Source organism: Arachis stenosperma, chromosome 5 (assembly GCF_014773155.1).
Source record: "Arachis stenosperma cultivar V10309 chromosome 5, arast.V10309.gnm1.PFL2, whole genome shotgun sequence".
Lineage (NCBI taxonomy): Eukaryota > Viridiplantae > Streptophyta > Magnoliopsida > Fabales > Fabaceae > Arachis > Arachis stenosperma.
The window spans coordinates 70051772-70074614 of NC_080381.1; the positions used below are offsets into that span (position 1 = coordinate 70051772).

Genomic DNA, 22843 nt, shown 5'->3' on the forward strand with positions numbered 1-22843 from the left:
TCATCCCTGCACCAAATGGCATGCAAAAATGCGTTTTGAGCCAATTCTGGCGTTAAACGCTGGGCTGGTGCCCATTTCTGGCGTTTAACGCCAAGTGCTTGCCCTTTTCTGGCGTTTAACGCCAGTCTGGTGCCCCTTTCTGGCGTTAAACGCCCAGAATGGTGCCAGACTGGGCGTTAAACGCCCACCTGCTAGCCTTACTGGCGTTTAAACGCCAGTAGGTTCTTCCTCCTGGGTGTTCTATTTTTCTTCCTGTTTTTCATTCTGTTTTTGCTTTTTCAATTGATTTTGTGACTTCTCATGATCATTAACCTACAGAAAACATAAAATAACAAAAGAAAATAGATAAGATATAACATTGGGTTGCCTCCCAACAAGCGCTTCTTTAATGTCAGTAGCTTGACAGAGGGCTCTCATAGAGCCTCACAGATACTTAGAGCAATGTTGGAACCTCCCAACACCAAACTTAGAGTTTGATTGTGGGGGTTCAACACCAAACTTAGAGTTTGGTTGTGGCCTCCCAACACCAAACTTAGAGTTTGACTGTGGGGGCTCTGTTTGACTCTGCTTTGAGAGAAGCTCTTCATGCTTCCTCTCCATGGTGACAGAGGGGTATCCTTGAGCCTTAAACACAAAGGATTCTTCATTCACTTGAATGATCAGTTCACCTCTATCAACATCAATCACAGCCTTAGCTGTGGCTAGGAAGGGTCTGCCAAGGATGATGGATTCATCCATGCACTTCCCAGTCTCTAGGACTATGAAATCAGCAGGGATGTAATGGTCTTCAACTTTTACCAGAACATTCTCTACAAGTCCATATGCTTGTTTCTTTGAATTGTCTGCCATCTCTAGTGAGATTCTTGCAGCTTGTACCTCAGAGATCCCTAGCTTCTCCATTACAGAGAGAGGCATGAGGTTTACACTTGACCCTAGGTCACACAAGGCCTTTTTGAAGGTCATGGTGCCTATGGCGCAAGGTATTGAGAACTTTCCAGGATCTTGTCTCTTTTGAAGTAATTTCTGCCTAGACAAGTCATCCAGTTCTTTGGTGAGCAAAGGAGGTTTGTTCTCCCAAGTCTCATTTCCAAATAACTTGTCATTTAGCTTCATGATTGCTCCAAGGTATTTAGCAACTTGCTCTTCAGTGACATACTCATCCTCTTCAGAGGAAGAATACTCATCAGAGCTCATGAATGGCAGAAGTAAATTCATTGGAATCTCTATAGTCTCATTTTGAGCCTCAGATTCCCATGGTTCCTCATTAGGGAACTCATTGGAGGTCAGTGCACGTCCATTGAGGTCTCCCTCAGTGGCGTTCACTGCTTCTTCCTCCTCTCCAAATTCGGCCATGTTGATGGCCTTGCACTCTCCTTTTGGATTTTCTTCTGTATTGCTTGGAAGAGTACTAGGAGGGAGTTCAGTAACTTTCTTACGTAGCTGTCCCACTTGTGCCTCCAAGTTTCTAATGGAGGACCTTGTTTCAGTCATGAAACTTTGAGTGGTTTTAATTAGATCAGAGACCATGGTTGCTAAGTCAGAGTGGTTCTGCTTAGAATTCTTTGTCTGTTGCTGAGAAGATGATGGAAAAGGCTTGCCATTGCTAAACCTGTTTCTTCCACCATTATTATTGTTGAAACCTTGCTGAGGTCTCTGTTGATCCTTCCATGAGAGATTTGGATGATTTCTCCATGACGAATTATAGGTGTTTCCATAGGGTTCTCCCATGTAATTCACCTCTTCCATTGAAGGGTTCTCAGGATCATAAGCTTCTTCTTTAGATGAAGCATCCTTAGTACTGACTGGTGCATTTTGCATTCCAGACAGACTTTGAGAAATCAAATTGACTTGCTGAGTCAATATTTTGTTCTGAGCCAATATGGCATTCAGAGTATCAATCTCAAGAACTCCTTTCTTCTGACTTGTCCCATTGTTCACAGGATTCCTTTCAGAAGTGTACATGAATTGGTTATTTGCAACCATTTCAATTAGCTCTTGAGCCTCTGTAGGCGTCTTCTTCAGATGAAGAGATCCTCCAGCAGAGCTATCCAAAGACATCTTGGATAGTTCAGACAGACCATCATAGAAAATTCCTATGATGCTCCATTCAGAAAGCATGTCAGAAGGACATTTTCTGATCAATTGTTTGTATCTTTCCCAAGCTTCATAGAGGGATTCTCCTTCCTTCTGTCTGAAGGTTTGGACTTCCACTCTAAGCTTACTCAATTTTTGAGGTGGAAAGAACTTTGCCAAGAAGGCATTGACTAGCTTTTCCCAAGAGTTCAGGCTTTCTTTAGGTTGTGAGTCCAACCATGTCCTAGCTCTGTCTCTTACAGCAAAAGGGAATAGCATAAGTCTGTAGACCTCAGGGTCAATCCCATTAGTCTTGACAGTGTCACAGATTTGCAAGAATTCAGCTAAGAACTGATGAGGATTTTCCAATGGAAGTCCATGGAACTTGCAATTCTGTTGCATTAGAGAAACTAATTGAGGCTTAAGCTCAAAGTTGTTTGCTCCAATGGCAGGGATAGAGATGCTTCTCCCATAGAAGTCGGGAGTAGGTGCAGTAAAGTCAACCAGCACCTTCCTTGCATTGTTAGCATTGTTGTTGTTTTCGGCTGCCATGAGTTCTTCTTGTTTAAAGATTTCTGTTAGGTCCTCTACACAGAGTTGTGCCTTAGCTTCTCTTAGCTTTCGCTTCAAGGTCCTTTCAGGTTCAGGGTCAGCTTCAACAAGAATGCCTTTGTCTTTGCTCCTGCTCATATGAAAGAGAAGAGAACAAAAAAATATAGAATCCTCTATGTCACAGTATAGAGATTCCTTGAGGTGTCAGAGGAAAAGAAAAATAGAAGAAAGAGGTAGAAGAATTCGAACTTAGTGAGACAGAGTTCGAATTGTGCATTGAGGAGGAGTGATACTCCATAAATAGAAGGATGTGAGAAGAGGGGAAGAAATTTCGAAAATTAAATTAAAAAGATTTTAAAAACATTTTGAAAAATTTTAATTGATTTTCGAAAACCAAGAGTGGGAAAGAAATCAAGTAATTTTTGAAAAAGATTTTGAAATTAGCATTTAAAAAGGTATGATTGAAAACTTCTTTGAAAAAGATGTGATTAAAAAGATATGATTGAAAAGATATGATTTGAAAACAATTTTAAAAAAAAATTGATTTTAAAAATTAATGACTTGGCTAACAAGAAAAGATATGATTCAAACATTAAACCTTTCTCAACAGAAAAGGTGATGACAAGTCATCATATACCCATTTTTCAAGCTAATTTCACTTGTTTTGTTAGCATTTATGCACTTTCTTGCATCCTAAGTAAGTGATTTGGAGTGAAAATGCATAACTTCTCTAAATCAAGCAACCACCATGAAATTAATGTTAAATCATGAGGTTTAAGCTAATTTTAATTGAATTTTAATTGATTTATAAGCCTCTTGAATTTAGTGATACTTGGAGTGGTTGTTTTGGTTTATTGTAGGTGAAGAAAAGAAAAGAAAATGAAAAGCGTGGCCTAAGAAGTGTAGCCTAAGGAAGAAGAAGCGTGGCCAAAGAGGAGAGAAGCGTGCCGCATTGAAATGGGGGAAGCAACATTGCCCTCCACAAGGGCAGAATGCCCTCTAGGAAGGCAACATAAGGTGACCAAGCCAAGGGAGGCAACTCTGCCCTGCCCACTCCAAGGGCAGAGCACAAAATGTGCCTTGAAACCATGAAGAAGAGAACATTGCCCTGCCCTTGTGGAGGGCAGAATCGGGCTCTCTAAGGAATAAACTCAAAGGAAAATTGTCACCCATGCATGCTACAAGGTTCGAACAAGGAACCATGAGGAAGCTAGGCACTAAGGTCCACTACCGTGCCAAGAAGCCAAGAAAAAATGTAGCGTGTTTGCCTCCTCCGTGATTCGAACTTGGGACGAGAAGGAAGGAAAATTGCCCTGCCCTTGGCGCGGGCAGGGCAGCATTTGGATTGGCGCACGATCCTGGCGCACCACACACAAATCTGGCGCACCAAATCCTTCCCTGGCAGCATCTGGCGCGCGCAACACTCGTCCTTGGCAGCACCAACTCTTCCTGCCCTGCCCTTGGCGCGGGCAGGGCAGCGTCCCACGCGCATCAACACAATTTTGGCGCACCAGGCCGTGCCAGACTCTCACATGGCCGCACCAAATCCACGCACCAAGCTTCAATTTTCTGCCCTGCCCTCCACAAGGGCAGGGCAGCCTCCTGGGAGTGATTTTTTTGGGCCAAAATTCAAATTAAAAATCCATTTGAATTCATTTCTTCACCAATTCAAAAGCCCATCCAAATCCCAAAATCCAAGAATAGAAAGTGTATAAGTAGGAGTTAGTTTGATGTAATTAAAGACTTTTATGCTCACTTTTAAATTTTTACTTTTACCTTGGCTTTTGAATTTCTATTTTCACCTTCCTTTGGAGCTTTGACTCTCTTGCAATTGTTCTTGAGAGAATTGGCCGAGCACTAGGAGGATTAAGGGAGAATTGACTGATCTCCTTCCTCATTCTTACTTGGGCAATTCTACTCTTGTGTTTCTGAGTTTTGGGTGTATGAAATTGGGGAAATTCTGTCCCAATTCCCATTCAAACTCTTTTCAAATTGTTTTCTGCATAATTCAATTTCAATTCTGTTCTTCTATTGCTTCTTCTTTAAATTTTCTGTCAATTGCTTTGATAACTCAGATCTGGGAAGGAAATTGAGTTTTAGGCTCTGCTACCTAAGCTCTTGAGTCCTGAGATCAAAATTTACTTTGGGTTCTTCTGTGAACCTTGCTGCATTTTATTTCCTTCCTGTTTGAATACTTATTACTTCCAATTCAAATTCTGCTACCTTAATTGTTGCAATTTACTTTTCCTTTGTTTAGATTTTGCAATCCCATTCCTCAATTCCCTTTTATATTCAAGCCATTTATCTTTCTTGCCATTTAAGTTACTGCAATTTAAGTTTCTTGCACTTTAAGTTTCAGTCATTTATTTTCTTGTTCTTTAAGTTTCTGCAATTTTACTTTCCTGCTTCTCAATTTACTGCACATTTCCCTTTCCCCTTTACATTTACTGTCATTTACTTCTTGTTAAACACAAATCACTCAACCAACACTTGATTCGCTTGACTAAACCACCCACTAAACTAAAATTGCTCAATCCTTCAATCCCTGTGGGATCGACCTCACTCATGTGAGTTATTATTACTTGATGCGACCCGGTACACTTGCCGGTGAGTTTTGTGTTGGATCGTTTTCCACACATCAAGTTTTTGGCGCCGTTACCGGGGATTGAAATAGATTGACAATGATTAAGTGAAGTGGAGGTCTAGATTAAGCACTTTTTCTTTTTTGTTATTCTAATTCTTACTAACACACTAACTGTTTGAATTTTTGCTTAAACTAACTAAAACCTCATTCTAGCAATAGATTGAAGTTTTGTTAATTTTCTGGGTCTGTGTGTTTATTGTTGTGTGTTTGTATGTCAGGTATAGGAAGATCTTCCCCTATTATCTCAGAAATTGATCAAAGGACTCTTCGGAGAATAAGAAGAGCTGAAAGAGGGAAGAACATTGTTGGAGAAGAAGAATCTGAGGAGGAATTCCAAGACATGGAAGGAGATACCAATCAACCAGGAGAAGGAGCCAACAATAATCAACAACAGAGAAGAGTCTTGGCTTCATACACATTTGCAAATGCTAGGCATTGTGGGAGTAGCATTCTTCCTCCCAATGTCAATGCAAACAATTTTGAACTCAAGCCACAACTCATCACTCTAGTTCAAAACAATTGTTCATTTGGAGGAGGTCCTTTGGAGGATCCAAATCAACATTTGTCTACCTTCTTGAGAATCTGTGACACAGTGAAGACAAATGGTGTACCTCCTGATAGCTATAAGTTGTTACTCTTCCCATTTTCTCTCAGAGATAAAGCAACTCAATGGCTAGAGACATTTCCAAAAGAAAGCATCAACACTTGGGATGACCTGGTGAGCAAGTTCCTTGCCAAATTCTACCCCCCTCAAAGAGTCCTAAGGTTGAAGACAGAGGTTCAAACATTCACTCAAATGGAGGCCGAGAGCTTATATGAAGCATGGGAAAGATATAAGGCTCTATTGAGGAAATGTCCCCCAGAAATGTTTATTGAATGGGATAAGTTGCAAAACTTCTATGAAGGACTCACTCTTAAAGCTCAAGAAGCTCTTGATCACTCTGCAGGAGGATCCTTGCAACTCATGAAGACCACAGAGGAAGCTCGAAACCTCATTGATATGGTGGCCAACAACCAATATTTCTTTGCTCATCAAAGGCAACGCCAACCATCACAGAGAAGAGGAGTAATGGAGTTGGAGGGAGTTGATTCAATTCTAGCTCAAAATAAGATGATGCAGCAGCAGATCCAACAACAATTTGAGCAAATGGCTAAGAGAATTGATGGCTTGCAAGTGGCAGCAGTGAGCACCACAAGCCAACCTACAACCACTTGGGTGCAAAGTGAAGAAACTCAAGAAGAGCAACAACAAGAGCAAGTCCAATACATGCAAAACCAAAATCCTGGAACAAATGAAGTCTATGGAGATACTTACAATCCATCTTGGAAGAATCATCCCAACCTCAGATGGGGAGACAACCATAATCAAAACCAACAACCATGGCAAAGAAACACCGGCCAGAACAATTGGAAAAACACAAACCATAACCCCCAGCCAAATACTAACCAAAACTCATACAGAAAACCACAAAACAACTACCCAAGTTCTAACCAATACTCAACCAATAACCAACCAACTAACCAAAACACTTATCATCATTCATCAACACCCCAAAATCAACCCATCTCACAAGACTCACAGAGAATCACCAATCTAGAGCTGCTCATGGAGAAACTAATGAAGAGCCAAGAATTGACAACCAAGAATCAAGAAGCCTCCATGAAGAACCTAGAGAGGCAGATTGGACAAATCTCCAAGAAGATTTCTGTTGAAAAACCATCAAGTTCACTACCTAGTGACACCATTCCTAACCCAAAGGAAGAATGCAAGGTCGTACAACTAAGAAGTGGAAAGATGTTAGTGGATGGCAACCAAGGAGCAACAAAGAAGCTTATGGAGAATGACACTGAGCCAACAAAAAATGATGAAGCCATCAACAAGGACATGATAAGCAAGAATGCTCCAGAAAAACTCACAGAAGAGAACAACAAACCACAGAATTTGAAGAAAGGAAAGAAGATCTTGGAGGAACCAGTTCCAAAACAACATCAAGTGGAGAAAAGCTCAACACCACCACTGCCTTATCCACAGAGATTTCACAAGGAAACAAAGGATCAGCACTTCCACAAATTTCTTGAGACTTTCAAGAAGCTAGAGATTAACATACCTTTGGCAGAGGCTTTGGAACAAATGCCCCTGTATGCCAAGTTCTTAAAGGAGCTCATCAACAAGAAAAGAGATTGGAATGAAAAGGAAACGGTGATGCTTAGTGAGGAATGTAGTGCACTCATAAAAAAGGGACTCCCTCCCAAGCTTGAAGACCCTGGAGGTTTCTTCTTACCATGCACTATTGGGAACCTATTCATTAACAAGGGGATGTGCGATTTAGGAGCAAGCATAAATCTAATCCCATATTCTTTAGTGAAAAAGCTTGGCATAGAGGAGGTGAAACCAACAGAGATGTCTTTGGAATTGGTGGACCAATCAATAGTATATCCTAAAGGACTAATTGAAAACCTTTTAGTTAAGGTTGACAAGTTCATTTACCCTGCAGATTTTGTGGTCCTGGATTCTTCAGAAAATGGAAGTAAATCCATAATACTTGGTCGACCATTTTTGGCCACTGCTAGAGCCATTGTGGAAATAGAGCAAGGAGAGTTAACCCTCAGGATGCATGAGGAGAGCATCATCCTGAAAGTCTTCCCAGAATTACAAATGGATGAAGAAACAAGCAAAATGAGTGATGATCTCCCTCCAGAGCAATCAACTGAAAAGGAAGTGGAACAAAAAAACAAACAAATGCAAGAAGAAAAAGGGATTCACAAGGAAGCAGGGGTGATCAGCAAGAAGGAAGGCATCACAACTCAAGTAACTGTCAAGAAAGGAAGATCAACAAGCAAGAAAAAAACGAAGAACAAGAAAATTCCAACTGAAGGATTTTCTAAGGGTGATAAGGTGCAACTATTATATCAACAGCAAGGAGCAAAAGATTATTACACTGTCAACCAAATACTTTCTCTTGAGCACATGGAAATTGAACATCAAGGCATACAAAGAAAGCTGACAGTGAGAGGTGACAAGTTGAGACATCACCAACATCAACCACCTTAAAGGGAGGTCAATGTCAAGCTAATGACAATAAAAGAGCGCTTCATGGGAGGCAACCCATGGTTTAAGATTTCTGTCTTCTCTTTTATTTAATAAGCTATGATTCCTATGAATATGATTTTGAACTTTCAGGCCTAATGACTGCATACATTGTTTTAAAGCACATGTCAAACTTCTAAGTTTGGTGTCCCTTAAGGCACACCTAATTTTTGCTTTTCAAAAAAAGAAAAGGGAGTCATTCTTAGAACATATGCATAATTCTTTTAATGAAGCATATGACCAAACACTAAAGTTTGGTGTCTGCATGTGCAACAATGTTCAGAGGATTATTTTCCAATCATGAACTCAAAACCATACAGACAAGGGATCATACATCAATTTTTTTAAAAAAAATGCATCAATTGTGAGATTGGTTTGCAATTGCTAAGCCATCCCCTAAATAAAAGATAAGTTTGGTGTTCACCAACCTTTAACATCTTTAATTAAGGGACATAATTGACCACAAAAATATTTTTCATAATAATAAACAAAAAAAATATATTTTTTTACAAATTAATTGCCAACGGCCATATTAATGATCTAAGGCTAGCTATCTAGATTCTGAAGCAGCAGGAGAGAAAAGATTGTTGCAACTGAATGAGCTAGATGAGTTTAGGCTAGAAGCCTATGAAAATACCAAGATATACAAGGAAAAAGCTAAGAGATGGCATGACAGGAAGATTTTGAAGAAAGAGTTCAAACCTGGACAACAAGTTCTCTTGTATAACTCACGGCTCAAGATATTCCCTGGCAAGCTTAAGTCTAAGTGGACTGGTCCATACTTGGTGACTAAGGTTTTTCCTTATGGGAGTATTGAATTGCTAGATGAAGCAACAAAGAATCGGTTTACAGCAAATGGTCATAGAGCAAAACTATACCTAGGTGGGCAATGGAACAAAGAAAAGGAGGTTCAGAACCTGAATCCCTCTTGAAGCAAAAATGAAGATGTCAAGCTAGTGACAATAAAAGAGCGCTTGTTGGGAGGCAACCCAACCTGAGGTAGTTTTCTTTTTCATAGCTTTTCAATAAAAATGTTGAATAATTGGTATGTATTGCAAGGAACTAAGTTTGGTGTTGCACACCAAAACAATTTGAGGGAGAATGAAAACTTTTAAGTTTGGTGTTCCACCAAAAATATCATTTAAAAACACATTCTCACCTCTTGCATGATCCTAGCTCAAAGCAATCAAACACATTATTCAACTGTTGAGTTGTTTTCTAGCTTTAATCTCATTAACCTTTAGCAAGTACACATGGTTTCAATTATGGTTGACTTGTTGCATCTGAGACAGTGGCAAAATAATTAAGTTTGGTGTTCACACACCAAAACAAATCCTGAAACCACACTCAGTTTATGAACGCTAACCATATAACTAAGGGCTTGAGAAGCAAGCAACTTTGAGAACTATGCAGGATATGAGCCAACATTTGAGGACATTATGCATTTTAACTCAAAGAGAACACAACAGAAGGAAGAATCAAAGGGCTGCAACTTCAAAGGTTGTACCTGAACTTAATCCTTGCTGCTGTGTGTTGTTTTGAACATGGGAACCATTGTATGTCTTGCTAAAGTGTTCATCTAGTTGCAAGTGAAATAGCTTGTTAAAAATGATAAACCTGCATAATGCTTGTTATCCACCACTTAGCTTGAAATTTGTTTTGTTTCCCATATGCTTAAATAAAAGAGTTTGGTTTGAATTGAAAAGTAAAATATCCAATGTTGCATAAGTATGAATGGAAGTTGGTGGTGGTACATGTGTTTGATTAAATGCATAACTCATGAAATAATTGTTGCATAATATCATTCTCATTCAATTGTGAGTTAGCTTGCTGTTATAAAAACTCCTATCAATAATGAAACAACCCTTGGTAACAAAAACAGAAAGAAAAGGAAGAAAGAAAAAGCCAAAATGGCAAGAAAAACAAAGAATAAAGGTTGGACACCAATAGCTTGGACCCTAGGACATATGCCTGTGGTGTTCTTGTACTAAGATCTGCTTGGATGAGTAAATTCTAAGGGGTATTTTAAAACCCGGTCACTTAAATCAACTGATTTGGGATGGCCAATTGAAAATCCACAATAAAGAGCAACTTAGATACAAAGCACTTAGTGATCCAAAGAGATGCTGGGCATCAATGATCCTAGGAAGAATTAGTGAGCCATATGTCTGTGGTGGAAAGATGTTGAGCAAAAGAAAGGAAAATAAAGCCAAAGGCTATGCTGCAACATTTAACACCAAACCTCCAAAAGTATAATAAGCTTGATAAGCACTGTAAGCCAAGAAAAGTTAGCAAGGGAAGAATCAAAAGGTGAGTCTTATAACAGCAAGTCTAGCAAGCCTTTGAGGAAAGACATGTATTATGTAACAGCAACAATAACTTGAGTTGTCATTGTCTGCATAAATGCCCCATAGATTGAAGTTCTGCTATCTGCATAATAAGGATGTGTATTCTTTTCTCATTCATTTCATTTACTCTTAATTTTGATGCTTGCTTGGAAACAAGCAAGGTTTAAGTTTGGTGTTGTGATGACAAGTCATCATATACCCATTTTTCAAGCTAATTTCACTTGTTTTGTTAGCATTTATGCACTTTCTTGCATCCTAAGTAAGTGATTTGGAGTGAAAATGCATAACTTCTCTAAATCAAGCAACCACCATGAAATTAATGTTAAATCATGAGGTTTAAGCTAATTTTAATTGAATCTTAATTGATTTATAAGCCTCTTGAATTTAGTGATACTTGGAGTGGTTGTTTTGGTTTATTGTAGGTGAAGAAAAGAAAAGAAAATGAAAAGCGTGGCCTAAGAAGTGTAGCCTAAGGAAGAAGAAGCGTGGCCAAAGAGAAGAGAAGCGTGCCGCATTGAAATGGGGGAAGAAACATTGCCCTCCACAAGGGCAGAATGCCCTCTAGGAAGGCAACATAAGGTGACCAAGCCAAGGGAGGCAACTCTGCCCTGCCCACTCCAAGGGCAGAGCACAAAATGTGCCTTGAAACCATGAAGAAGAGAACATTGCCCTGCCCTTGTGGAGGGCAGAATCGGGCTCTCTAAGGAATAAATTCAAAGGAAAATTGTCACCCATGCATGCTATAAGGTTCGAACAAGGAACCATGAGGAAGCTAGGCACTAAGGTCCACTACCGTGCCAAGAAGCCAAGAAAAAATGTAGCGTGTTTGCCTCCTCCGTGATTCGAACTTGGGACGAGAAGGAAGGAACATTGCCCTGCCCTTGGCGCGGGCAGGGCAGCATTTGGATTGGCACACGATCCTGGCGCACCACACACAAATCTGGCGCACCAAATCCTTCCCTGGCAGCATCTGGCGCGCGCAACACTCGTCCTTGGCAGCGCCAACTCTTCCTGCCCTGCCCTTGGCGCGGGCAGGGCAGCGTCCCACGCGCATCAACACAATTTTGGCGCACCAGGCCGCGCCAGACTCGCACATGGCCGCACCAAATCCACGCACCAAGCTTCAATTTTCTACCCTGCCCTCCACAAGGGCAGGGCAGCCTCCTGGGAGTGATTTTTTTGGGCCAAAATTCAAATTAAAAATCCATTTGAATTCATTTCTTCACCAATTCAAAAGCCCATCCAAATCCCAAAATCCAATAATAGAAAGTGTATAAATAGGAGTTAGTTTGATGTAATTAAAGACTTTTATGCTCACTTTTAAATTTTTACTTTTACCTTGGCTTTTGAATTTCTATTTTCACCTTCCTTTGGAGCTTTGACTCTCTTGCAATTGTTCTTGAGAGAATTGGCCGAGCACTAGGAGGATTAAGGGAGAATTGACTGATCTCCTTCCTCATTCTTACTTGGGCAATTCTACTCTTGTGTTTCTGAGTTTTGGGTGTGTGAAATTGGGGAAATTCTGTCCCAATTCCCATTCAAACTCTTTTCAAATTGTTTTCTGCATAATTCAATTTCAATTCTGTTCTTCTATTGCTTCTTCTTTAAATTTTCTGTCAATTGCTTTGATAACTCAGATCTGGGAAGGAAATTGAGTTTTAGGCTCTGCTACCTAAGCTCTTGAGTCCTGAGATCAAAATTTACTTTGGGTTCTTCTGTGAACCTTGCTGCATTTTATTTCCTTCCTGTTTGAATACTTATTACTTCCAATTCAAATTCTGCTACCTTAATTGTTGCAATTTACTTTTCCTTTGTTTAGATTTTGCAATCCCATTCCTCAATTCCCTTTTATATTCAAGCCATTTATCTTTCTTGCCATTTAAGTTACTGCAATTTAAGTTTCTTGCACTTTAAGTTTCAGTCATTTATTTTCTTGTTCTTTAAGTTTCTGCAATTTTACTTTCCTGCTTCTCAATTTACTGCACATTTCCCTTTCCCCTTTACATTTACTGTCATTTACTTCTTGTTAAACACAAATCACTGAACAAACACTTGATTCGCTTGACTAAACCACCCACTAAACTAAAATTGCTCAATCCTTCAATCCCTGTGGGATCGACCTCACTCATGTGAGTTATTATTACTTGATGCGACCCGGTACACTTTCCGGTGAGTTTTGTGTTGGATCGTTTTCCACACATCAAAAGGCAACATACTTGAAATGTTGAATCAAATCATTAATTGATAGCAAGTATTTTTGAAAAAGGAAAGAAATTGATTTTGAAAAAGATTTGATTGAAAAGATATGATTTGAAAAAGATTTGATTTTGAAAAACTTTGAAAACTTGAAAAAAATCTGAATTAAAAACAGAATCTTCCCTCTTGTGCCATCCTGGCGTTAAACGCCCAATGCACTACCTTTTTGGGCGTTAAACGCCCAGCCAGGCACCCTGGCTAGCGTTTAATCGCCAGTCTGCCTTCCTTACTGGGCATTTTGAACGCCCAGCCTTTTTCTGTGTAATTCCTCTGCTGTATGTTCTGAATCTTCAATTCTCTGTATTATTGACTTGAAAAGACACAAATTAAAAATATTTTTGGATTTTTCTATAATGAGAAATAATCAAAATGCAACTAAAATCAAATAACAATGCATGCAAGACACCAAACTTAGTAGTTGTATACTACCGACACTAACAAAATGAGAATGCATATGGAAAACAACAAAACAATCAAGTCAAGAGAATTTAAAGATCAGAGCATGGAAATCATCAAGAACAACTTGAAGATTAATGAAGACACATGAATGAATGCATGCAATTCACACCAAACTTAACATGAGACACTAGACTCAACAAGAAACATAAAATATTTTTGGGTTTTTTTTTTGATTTTGTAATTTTTTGGATTTTTCAAAAATTAAGTGAAAAGGAAAATAAAGGTATCAAAATTCTTAATGAGAATTCCAGGAATCATGCAATGTTAGTCTAAAGCTACAGTCTAAAGGAATTAGACATGGCTAGCCAAGCTTCAGCAGGACATTGCATTCAAGAGCTAAATTGATGAGAATCAATCAGCTTTGATGATGATAAGAATATCACCTTGAAACACTAGAATTCATTCTTAAGAACTCTGAAGATAAATACCTAATCTAAGCAACAAGATAAACCGTCAGTTGTCCAAACTCAACAATCCCCGGCAACGGCGCCAAAAACTTCGTATGCGAAATTGTGATCACTACTTTTCACAACTCAAATAATCCCTAGTAATGGCCCCAAAGACTTGGTGCTCAATACCATGGTATAAACACAACTTCGCACAACTAACCAGCAAGTGCACTGGGTCGTCCAAGTAATAAACCTTACGCGAGTAAGGGTCGATCCCACGGAGATTGTTGGCATGAAGCAAGCTATGGTCACCTTGTAAATCTTAGTCAGGTAGACTCAAATGGTTATAGGTGAAATATGAATAAAACATAAAGATAAGGATAGAGATACTTATGTATATCATTGGTGAGAGCTTCAGATAAGCGTATGAAGATGCTTTGTCCCTTCCGTCTCTCTGCTTTCCTACTGTCTTCTTCCAATCCTTCTTACTCCTTTCCATGGCAAGCTGTATGCAAGGGTTTCACCGTTGTCAGTGGCTACCTCCCATCCTCTCAGTGGAAATGTTCAACGCACCCTGTCACGGCACGGCTATCCATCTGTCGGTTCTCAATCAGGCCAGAATAGAATCCAGTGATTCTTTTGCGTCTGTCACTAACGCCCCGCCCTCAGGAGTTTGAAGCTCGTCACAGTCATTCAATCATTGAATCCTACTCAGAATACCACAGACAAGGTTTAGACCTTCCGGATTCTCTTGAATGTCGCCATCAGTTCTAGCTTATACCACGAAGATTCCGGTTAAAGAATCCAAGAGATATCCACCCAATCTAAGGTAGAACGGAGGTGGTTGTTAGTCACACGTTCATAGGCGAGAATGATGATGAGTGTCACGGATCATCACATTCATCCGGGTTAAAGAACAAGTGATATCTTGGAACAAGAACAAGCGGAATTGAATAGAAGAACAATAGTAATTGCATTAATACTCGAGGTACAGCAGAGCTCCACACCTTAATCTATGGTGTGTAGAAACTCCACCGTTGAAAATACATAAGAACAAGGTCTAGGCATGGCCGTGAGGCCAGCCCCCAGTGATCTAAGAACTAGATGTCAAAAGATGATCTAGAGATCTGAAATGATCAAAAGATGATCTAGAGATCTAAAGTGATCAAAAGATGAAAAATACAATAGCAAAAGGTCCTATTTATAGGGAACTAGTAGCTTAAGAATTACAAAGATGAGTAAATGACATAAAAATCTACTTCCGCGCCCACTTGGTGTGTGCTTGGGCTGAGCATTGAAGCATTTTCGTGTAGAGACTTCTCTTGGAGTTAAACGCCAGCTTTTGTGCCAGTTTGGGCGTTTAACTCCAGGTGCCAGTTCCGGCGTTTAACGCTGGGAATTCTGAAGGTGACTTTGAACGCCGGTTTGGGCCATCAAATCTTGGGCAAAATATGGACTATCATATATTGTTGGAAAGCCCAGGATGTCTACTTTCCAACGCCGTTGAGAGCGCGCCAATTGGGCTTCTGTAGCTCCGGAAAATCCACTTTGAGTGCAGGGAGGTCAGAATCCAACAGCATCTGCAGTCCTTTTCAGTCTCTGAATCAGATTTTTGCTTAGGTCCCTCAATTTCAGCCAAAAAATACCTGAAATCACAGAAAAACACACAAACTCATAGTAAAGTCCAGAAAAGTGAATTTTAACTAAAAACTAATAAAAATATACTAAAAACATACTAAAAACAATGCCAAAAAGCGTACAAATTATCCGCTCATCAGAGGACAATTATTGTTTTTCGCTTTAAGACTTGTAATGTGCTAAAATAAGAACAAGTGGGTTAAGCGTAGGCTCAAATTTGCTAACAATGAAAGATAAAAGGTAAGGCCATTTAGGTAAGTGAGCTAAATGAAATGATGGCCTCAATCATATAAATGCATGTATACACAAAATAATGGACATAAAGAATCAAACAAATCAAATATTACAATCATAGAAAAGGGAATAATGCACAAAAGAAGGAAAAATAAGTGGTTATAAGATGTAACCACACCATTAGGCTCAAATCTCACAAGCTTGTGGTCTTAGCTCAAAAACCATGTTCCAAAATAAATTCTTTCAAGCAAGTTCAATAATTTTTTTTTCAAATTGGTAGGGTGCCCTAAAAAAACAATTTCTTCGAAAAGAAATCATCACCATAACCAAGTAGTCCTAATAAGAAAGAAGTGGTAAAAATAAGTACAAATTCTAACTAACATGCAACCTATCATGCAATGCAATAACTAATCTAACAAAAAAAATAAAAAATTGGTGTTGAAAAGAAAATTGTTACCCATGGAGATCGGTCGAACGACCTCCCCACACTTGAAGATTGCACCATCATCAGTGCATTCAAAGAAGAGTAAGGTGGATGGGTTGAAACAATTGATGAGCTTCTTCGAAAGATTGTGCGGATGACTTTGTTTGTTGCCCCATTTAAAAGCTTTTCCTTTCTCCCTTCTTGGTAGCCAACCTAAAAGGAAAGAAAAGGAAAGAAAAATTAAGCCTATAACAAAGATACCAAAGCAAATAGAACATAGGCGGGGGCTAATGCCAAATAAAAGTAGGGTTCTCTACTACATGGTAGCTACAACATGTGAGTGAGAAAACAATATAGGCAAAGGGCATATCAATTAATACTTGATACAAGAGTAAAGTCAAAGCATGAAGAGCATGTTGAGCTTCAAGTTCAAACAAGAAAGAATGGGTCATGAGAGACAATAGAAGTTCATGCCAATGCACAAAGGATGCAAGAATCATCAAAGGTTATGCATTGACATAGAAATTTCATCACCCATCAATATCAAACAAGTCAAGAGCACCAAAAGAATGCAAGAAGATTCTCAAAAATTGAGTAGAAAAATTCAATACCATTATTAGAATAAGAAACTTAGAAAAGAAAATAAGAATAAGCTATAAAAACAAAATAAAAATACAATGAAAGAAAACAAGCAAATGCAATAAAAGAAAATGTAAGAAAAGAAAAAAAAATTTTAGTATTTTATTTATTTATTTATTTATTTTTATTATTATTTTTATTATTAATTTTTTTAAATTTATTTTTTCAAGAAAGGAAGAAGAAAAAAATAGAGAGAAAGAAGAAGAAACGAAGAAAGAAGAAGAAAGGAGAAGGGAGAAAAACAGGGTGCAAATCTGCGTGCGCGCTGGTACACGAAATTGTGATCTCAATGGCACCAACAACTTGGTACGCACAATTGCAATATCACTCTTTTTCACAACTTTGCACAACTAACTAGCAAGTGCACTGGGTCATCCAAGTAATAAACCTTACATGAGTAAGGGTCGATCCCACGGAGATTGTCGGCTTGAACCAAGCTTTGGTCACCTTGTAAATCTCAGTCAGGTGGATTAAAATGGTTATGGAGTTTTGATAATTAAAATATAAATAAACATAAAATAAAGATAGAGATACTTATGTAATTCATTGGTGGGAATTTCAGATAAGTGTATGGAGATGCCTCATTCCTTTTGAATCTCTGCTTTCATACTGCCTTCTTCCAACCCTTCATACTCCTTTCTATGGCAAGCTGTATGTAGGGCGTCACCGTTGTCAATGGCTACATCCCATCCTCTCAGTGAAAAAGGTCCTCTATGGTTTCCCGCATGGCTATTCAGCTGTTGGTTCTCGATCGTGTAGAAATAGGATTTACTATCCTTTTGCGTCTGTCTGCACGCCCTACAGTCGCGAGTTTGAAGCTCGTCACAGTCATCCCATCCCAGATCTTACTCGGAATACCACAGACAAGGTTTAGACTTTCCGGATATCAAGAATGCTGCCAATGGATTCTAGCTTATACCACGAAGACTCTGATCTCACGAAATTGAAGGCTCTGTTGTCAGGAGAGGCAACCATGCGTCATGGACCAGGAATCCAAGGGATATACACTCTAGCTTTCGCAGGTAGAACGGAAGTGTTTGTCAGGCACGCGTTCATAAGTGAAAATGGTGATGAGTGTCACAGATCATCACATTCATCAGGTTGAAGTGCGAATGAATATCTTAGAATGAGAATAAGCATGAATTGAATAGAAAATAGTAGTAACTGCATTAATACTCGAGGAACAGCAGAGCTCCACACCCTTAATCTATGGTGTGTAGAAACTCCATCGTTGAAAGTACATAAGTGATAGAGGTCCAGGCATGGCCGTGAGGCAAGCCCCCAATGTCTAAGATCGCATAAACTGATCAAAGATAGATACCAAGATGAAAATACAATAGTAAAAAGTCCTATTTATACTAGACTAGTTACTAGGGGTACAGAAATGAGTAAATGATGCAGAAATCCACTTCCGGGCCCACTTGGTGTGTGCTTGGGCTGAGCATTAAAGCTTTCACGTGTAGAGGTCTTCCTTGGAGTTGAACTCCAGTTTGTAACTTGTTTCATGCGTTTGACTCTTGTTTGCAACTTGTTTCTGGCGTTTAACGCTAGAATAAGGCAGAAAGCTGGCGTTAAATGCCAGTTTGCGTCGTCTAAACTCGGGCAAAGTATGGATTATTATATATTGCTGGAAAGCCCTGGATGTCTACTTTCCAAAGCAGTTGAGAGTGGGCCAATTGGACTTCTGTAGCTCCAAAAATTCCATTTGGAGTTCAGGGAGGTCAGAATCCAAGAGCATCTGCAGTTCTTTGTCAGCCTCTGAATCAGATTTTTGCTCAGGTCCCTCAATTTTAGCCAGAAAGTACCTGAAATCACAGAAAAATACACAAACTCATAGTAATGTCTAGAAATGTGAATTTTGATTAAAAAATAATAAAAATATACTAAAAAGTAAATAAAACATACTAAAAACTATGTAAAAACAATGCCAAAAAGTGTATAAATTATCCGCTCATGACAACACCAAACTTAAATTGTTGCTTGTCCCCAAGCAACTAAAAATAAAATAGGATAAAAAGAAGAGAATATACAATGAATCTCACAATATCAATGAAACTTAGTCCCAATTAGATGAGCGGGGCTAGTAGCTTTTTGCTTCTAAACAGTTTTGGCATCTCACTTTATCCTTTGAAATTCAGAATGATTGGCATCTATAGGAACTCAGAATTTTAGATAGTGTTATTGATTCTCCTAGTTAAGTATGTTGATTCTTGAACACAACTACTTTATGAGTCTTGACCGTGGCCCTAAGCACTTTGTTTTCCAGTATTACCACCGGATACATAAATGCCACAGACACATAACTGGGTGAACCTTTTCAGATTGTGACTCAACTTTGCTAAAGTCCCCAGTTAGAGGTGTCAAGAGCTCTTAAGCACACTCTTTTGCTTTGGATCACGACTTTAACCACTCAGTATCAAGCTTTTCACTTGGACCTTCATGACACAAGCACATGGTTAGGGACAGCTTGATTTAGCCGCAGGCTTGGATTTTATTTCCTTGGGTCCTCGTATCTATTAATGCTTAAAGCCTTGGATGCTTTTTACCCTTGCCTTTTGGTTTCCAAGGAGGTGTTGAGTTGTTCCCAATAGTTGTGTGTAGGAAATTGCATCCCTTGAGGCATCCCAGGGAATTCTTGATGAGGATCTTCCTCATGCTCTTGTTGAGATCCATGAATGGGCTCTCTTTTTTGCTCTATCCTTTTCTTAGTGATGGGCTTGTCCTCTTCAATGAGGATATCTCCTTTTATGTCAACCCCAGCTAAATTGCATAGATGACAAATGAGATGAGGACAGGCTAACCTTACCAAAGTGGATGACTTGTCAGCCACCTTGTAGAGTTCTAGAGGTATGATCTCATGAACTTCTACTTCCTCCCCAATCATGATACTATGAATCATGATGGCCTGATCCACAGTCACTTCAGATCGGTTGCTAGTAGGAATGATGGAGCGTTGGATGAACTCCAACCATCCTCTAGCCACAGGCTTAAGGTCCGGTCTTCTCAATTGAACCCGATTGCCTCTTGAGTTTCTTTTTCATTGAGCTCCTTCCACACATATGTCCATGAGGACTTGGTCCAACCTTTGATCAAAGTTAACCCTTCTAGTGTAAGGACGTGCGTTTTTTTGCATCATTGGCAAATAGAATGCCAACCTTACATTTTCCAGACTGAAATCTAAGTATTTCTCCCGAACCATTATAAGAAAATTCTTTGGATTTGGGTTTATACTTTGATCATGGTTCCTAGTGATCCATGCATTGGCATAGAACTCTTGAACCATTAAGATTCCGATTTGTTGAATGGGGTTGGTAAGAACTTCACAACCTCTTCTTCGGATTTCATGTCGGATCTCCGGATACTTATTTTTCTTGAGCATGAAAGGGACCTCAGGGATCACCTTCTTCTTGGCCACAACTTCATAGAAGTGGTTTTGATGGACCTTTGATATGAATATCTCCATCTCCCATGACTCGGAGGTGGAAGCTTTTGCCTTCCCTTTCCTCTTTCTAGAGGTTTCTTCGGCCTTAGGTGCCATAAATGGTTATGGAAAAACAAAAAGCAATGTTTTTACCACACCAAAATTAATAGCTTTGCTCGTCCTCGAGCAAAAGAAGAAAGAAAGAAGGGGAAGAAGAAGAAAATGGAGGAGATGGAGGGAGATATGTGATTCGGCCAAGAGGGGGGAAAGGTGGTTGTGTTGTGTGAATATGAAGGAGTAGTGAGGGATTTATATAGGGGTGAGGTAGGGTTGGGTTTCGGTCATTAGGGTTGGGTTTGGGAGGGAAAAGTGTTTGAATTTTTAAAGTGAGGTAGGTGGGGTTTTTTTTTGGGAAAAGATATGGAGGTGATTGGTGAAGAGAATATAGGGAAGAGGATATGCTATGATTGGTGAGTAAGAGAGAGAGAGGGGTAGGGTAGGTGGGGATTCTGTGGGGTCCACAGATCCTGAGGGATCAAGGATGTATCATCCCTGCTCCTATTAGGCGTACAAAATGCCCTTGCTGTGCAATCCTAGCGTTTAACGCTAGATTGCTACTTGTTTCTGGCGTTAAATGCCAGGTTTTATTCCTTTCCTGGCGTTAAACGCCAGGCTACAACCTGTTTCTGGCATTTAATGCCAGATTGTTGCTTCTTTCTGGTGTTTAACGCCAGTCTAGTGCTTGTTTCTGGCGTTTAACGCACAGAATGGTGCCAGACTGGGCGTTAAATGCCCATTCTGCTACCCTTACTGGCGTTTAAACGCCAGTAAGTTCCTCCTCCAGGGTGTGCTATTTTTAATGCTGTTTTTTATTTTTCTTTGATTTTTGCAATTGTTTTTTGACTCCACATGATCATCAACCTAAAAAAAGGAAAATAACATAGATAAATAAAATTGGGTTGCCTCCCAATAAGCGCTTCTTTAATGTCAATAGCTTGACAGTGAGCTCTCATGGAGCTTCACAGATGTTCAGAGCATTGTTGGGACCTCCCAATACCAAACTTAGAGTTTGAATGTGGGGGTTCAACACCAAACTTAGAGTTTGGTTGTGGCCTCCCAACACCAAACTTAGAGTTTGACTGCGGGGGCTCTGGTTGACTCTGCAGTGAGAGAAGCTTTTCTTGCTTCCTCTCCATGGTTACAGAGGGAGATCCTTGAGTTTTAAACACAAGGTAGTCCTCAATCAGTTGAAGGACCAACTCTCCTCTGTCCACATCAATCACAGCTTTTGCTGTGGCTAGGAAGGGTCTTCCAAGGATGATGGATTCATCCTCATCTTTCCCAGTGTCTAGGATTATAAAATTGGCAGGGATGTAAAGGCCTTTGACCTTTACTAGCACGTCCTCTACCTGTCCATAAGCCTTTTTCATAGAATTGTCCGCCATCTCTAATGAGAATTTGGCAGCATGTACATAAAAAATTCCCAGTTTCTCCATTACAAAGAATGGCATTAAATTTATGCCTGACCGTAGGTCACACAGAGCCTTCTCAAAGGTCATGGTGCCTATGGTATAGGGAATTAGGAATTTACCAGGATCTTATTTCTTTTGAGGTAATGTCTGCCTAACTAAGTCATTCAATTCATTGGTGAGCAAGGCGCGGTTCATCCACCCAAGTCTCATTACCAAATAACTTAGCATTCAGCTTCATGATTGCTCCAAAGTACTTAGCAACTTGCTCTTCAGTAATATTTTCATCCTCTTCAGAGGAGGAATAGTCATCAGAGCTCATGAATGGCAGAAGTAGGTTCAATAGAATCTCTATGGTCTCTAGATGAGCCTCAGATTCCTTAAGTTCCTCAATTGGGAACTCCTTTTTGTCCAGAGGACGTCCCATGAGGTCTTCTTCACTAGGATTCATGTCCTCCTCCTCCTCTGTGCATTCGGCCACACCAAGTAAGGTTATGGCCTTGCACTCTCTTTTTGGGTTCTCTTCTGTATTGCTTGGGGGAGTACTAGGAGGAGTTTCAGTGACTCTTTTACTCAGCTGGCCCACTTGCGCCTCCAGATTTCTAATGGAGGACTTTATTTCATTCATGAAACTTAGAGTGGTCTTAGATAGATCAGAGACTATGTTTGCTAAGCTAGAGGGGCTCTGCTCAGAATTCTCTATCTATTGCTGAGAGGATGATGAAAAAGGCATGCTATTGCTAAACCTGTTTCTTCCACCATTATTAAAGCCTTGTTGAGGCTTTTGTTGATCCTTCCATGAGAAATTTGGATGATTTCTCCATGAGGGATTATAGGTGTTTCCATAGGCTTCACCCATGTAGTTCATCTCTGCCATTGCAGGGTTCTCAGGATCATAAGCTTCTTATTCAGGAGATGCTTCTTTAGTACTATTGGATGCATTTTGCAAACTATTCAGACTCTGAGAAATCATATTGACTTGCTGAGTCAACATTTTGTTCTAAGCCAATATGGCATTCAGAGCATCAATTTCAAGAACTCCCTTCCTCTGAGGCATCCCATTACTCACAGGGTTCCTTTTAGAAGTGTACATGAACTGGTTATTTGCAACCATGTCAATAAGTTCTTGAGCTTCTGCAGGCGATTTCTTCAGGTGAATAGATCCACCTACAGAATAGTCCAATGACATCTTAGACAATTCAGACAGAC

General features: G+C 39.6%; 1 non-coding gene across 1 annotated transcript; it reads left to right on the plus strand.

The window, feature by feature from the left end:
• The first annotated feature begins 2112 nt into the window (after positions 1 to 2112).
• Positions 2113 to 2220, plus strand: LOC130983783 (small nucleolar RNA R71). The gene has a single exon (XR_009087759.1). It is a non-coding gene; the product is annotated as a small nucleolar RNA R71 (small nucleolar RNA).
• The last annotated feature ends 20623 nt before the right edge of the window (positions 2221 to 22843 follow it).